Source organism: Neomonachus schauinslandi, chromosome 5 (assembly GCF_002201575.2).
Source record: "Neomonachus schauinslandi chromosome 5, ASM220157v2, whole genome shotgun sequence".
NCBI classification, from domain to species: domain Eukaryota; kingdom Metazoa; phylum Chordata; class Mammalia; order Carnivora; family Phocidae; genus Neomonachus; species Neomonachus schauinslandi.
In genome coordinates this window covers 171802569-171805518 of record NC_058407.1, presented here as the reverse complement: position 1 = coordinate 171805518, position 2950 = coordinate 171802569, and the positions used below count along the sequence as shown (strand labels likewise).

General features: G+C 44.3%; 1 pseudogene; it reads left to right on the top strand.

Annotated features, from left to right (window-relative positions):
* The first annotated feature begins 2058 nt into the window (after window positions 1–2058).
* Window positions 2059–2670, top strand: LOC110571863 (annotated as a pseudogene).
* The last annotated feature ends 280 nt before the right edge of the window (window positions 2671–2950 follow it).

Genomic DNA, 2950 nt, shown 5'->3' with positions numbered 1-2950 from the left:
CCTGCTCAGTGGGGAGTCTGCTTCTCCCTCTCCCCCCTGCTCATGCGCTCTCTCTAGCTATCTCTCTCTCAAATGAATAAATACAATCTTTAAAAAAATATACATCATGATAATTTGATATATATGTGTATGTATATATGTATGTGTGTGTGTGTGTGTGTGTGTATATACACGTATATGTATATAATGAAAGCATTTCCTCCCATCTAGTTCATTAGGACATCCATTACCATATATAGTTGATAGCACTGTGTTGTATAATTGAAATTCGCTAAGAAAGTAGAACATCTACTTTCATGTCCACATTAGATTCCCAGACCTTATTTATCTTATAGCTGAAAGCTTGTACCCTTTTACTAACATCTCACTATTCCCGCCCCCACCCCCAACCCAGCCTCTGCCAACCGCTTTTCTACTTTTCTGTTTCTATGAGTTTGACTTTTTTTTTTTTAGATTCCACATATAAGTGATGCCACACAATATTTGTCTTTCTCTGTCTGGCTTATTTCACTAGCATAATGCCTTCAAGCTCCATCCATGTTGTCACAAATGACAGGATTTCCCTCTTTCTCATGGCTGAAGAATCCTCCATTGTATGTATGTATATGTACCTCTCATCTTCTTTATCCTTGCATCTGCTGATGGACCTTAAGGTTGCTTTCACATCTTGGCAATTGTGAATAATGCAGCAATGAGCACAGGAGTGTAGCTATCTCTTCAATATCCTGTTTTCATTTCCTTTGGATGTATACCCAGCAGTGGGAGTGCCGATCATATGGTGATTCTATTTTAGTCTTTTGAGGAATTTCCATACTGTTTTTCTTAGTGGCTGCACCAATTTATATTCCCACAAATGGAGCAGGAAGGTTCCCTTTTACCCGCTTCCTTGCTAAGGCTTGTTGTTGATATCTCTTGTCTTTTGGATGACAGCCATCCAAATGTGAGGTGAGATCTCATTGTGGTTTTGCTTTGCATTTTTTTTTAACTTTATTTTATTTTTGTCACCTCTACACCCCACGTGGGGCTCGAACTCATGACCTCGAGATCGAGGGTCGCATGCTCTTACGCCTGAGCCAGCCAAGGTGTCCCTGGTTTGCATTTCCCTGATCATGAGTGATGTTGAGCACCTTTTCATGGACCTGTGGGCCACCTGTCTGTCTGTCTCCTTTGGAAAAATGTCTCTGCAGTTTCTTCTGCCCAGTTTTAAATTGGATTTGTTTGTTTGCCTTTGGAGTTGTGTGAGTTCTTTGTAGCTTTTGGATATTAACCACCTCTTATCAGAGGGATGGCTTGCAATTATTTTTTTTCCCCATTCCATAGGTGGGCTTTCATTTTGCTGGTTGTTTCCTTTGCTGTGCAGAACATTTTTAGCGTGATGTAGTCTATTTTTGCTTTCGTTGCCTTAGTTTTTGGTGTCCTGCATCCGCTTTTGATTCTTGTACTGGATCAAACTAAGCCAAGAGCTGGTCTGTCCTTAAGCCCAGAGGTCCTCACTTCTGCGGGATCCGTTGGCTCTGGTTTCTTCCTTGGGGTCTCACCCAGGTTTTGTTATTTGTTTAGAGGTTATTTTTAGCCAGCCGGACCAGTTTTGAGGTAAATCTTTTGGGTACTTGCATGGCATTATTTTTTTTAACTGATCATGACTATTTTAAACTGAGTGAATATAGGTTCTAGGGCAGAAACATTTCCTTTTTAAGGCGCTGTTTCTCTGGCAGTTAGAAAAACTAATCCAAAAGATTAGCAAAAATAGCCTCTCATTAAATAGCTTGAATCTGGGGAAATGCAGGCATTTCTTCTGTTCAGTGAACCTCTCTAGGGTGAGAGCAAGAAAGAAGAGAAGCCGAGGATTGCTGCAGACATCTGTGGATAGTGAAGTCCTTACCAGAACCGAGATTTCTTTTGTTTCAAACCAGGAAGCTTACCTTCCTCAGTGATAAACAGTATATACCTGACCCAAAAATACATTGCCAAAAATTTAAGTCAAAGCAGTAGTCTGCTGGGGAGAAAAGCTCTTTCCTTTCTATCTGGGGGCAGTCATCAGCGCAAAGGTAAGCCAAGATGGGTGCTTACAGGTACGTCCAGGAGCTATGGAGGAAGAAGCAATCGATATTATGCACTTTCTTCTTGGGGTACAGTGCTGGCAGGACCACCAGATCTCTGCCCTCCACAGGCCGCCCCCCCCCCACGCAACCCGGCCTGATAAAGCGTGCAGACTGTGAGACAAGGGCAAGCAAGGTTATGTCATATACCAGATCCTTGTGTGATGCGGTGGCCGCCCAGTTCCTAAGGGTGCAAGCCTGTCCATCATGGTGCTAACCAGCTCAAGTTTGCCCGAAGCCTACAGTCTGTTCCAGAGGAGCGAGCTGGACGCCACCGTGGGGCTCTGACAGTCTTGAATTCTTACTAGTTTGGTGAAGATTACATGTACAAATTCTTTGAGGTTATCCTCATCGATCCATCCCATAAAGCTATCAGAAGGAATCCTGACACCCAGGGGATCACCAAACCAGTCCACAAGCACAGGGAGATGTGAGGGCTGACATCTGCAGGCCACCAGCACGTGGCCTTGGAAAGCGTCCCAAGTTCCAGCACACCACTGGTGGTTCTCGCGGGAGGGTGGGGTGGTGCGTGGAGAAGAGGCAATCCTCTTCAGCTCACCATGGCCACTAGCATGAGTAATGTTTGTGAGATTCTTACCAAAGTAACGATTTAGGACAGGCATGTCTGCTTAAATGTGTTCTTTAATTTGTCTGTTAAAATGAATTGTCTGGATGTGCCTGGGGGGCTCAGTGGTTTAAGCGTCCTCCTTTGGAGCAGGGAGCCTGATGCGGGGTTCAATCCCAGGACCCTGGGATCATGACCTGAGCTGAAGGCAGATGCTTAACGACTGAGCCACCCAGGCGCCCCGTAACTGCTGTTTCTAAAAGAATAGTTAAAAGAATGCCACCAT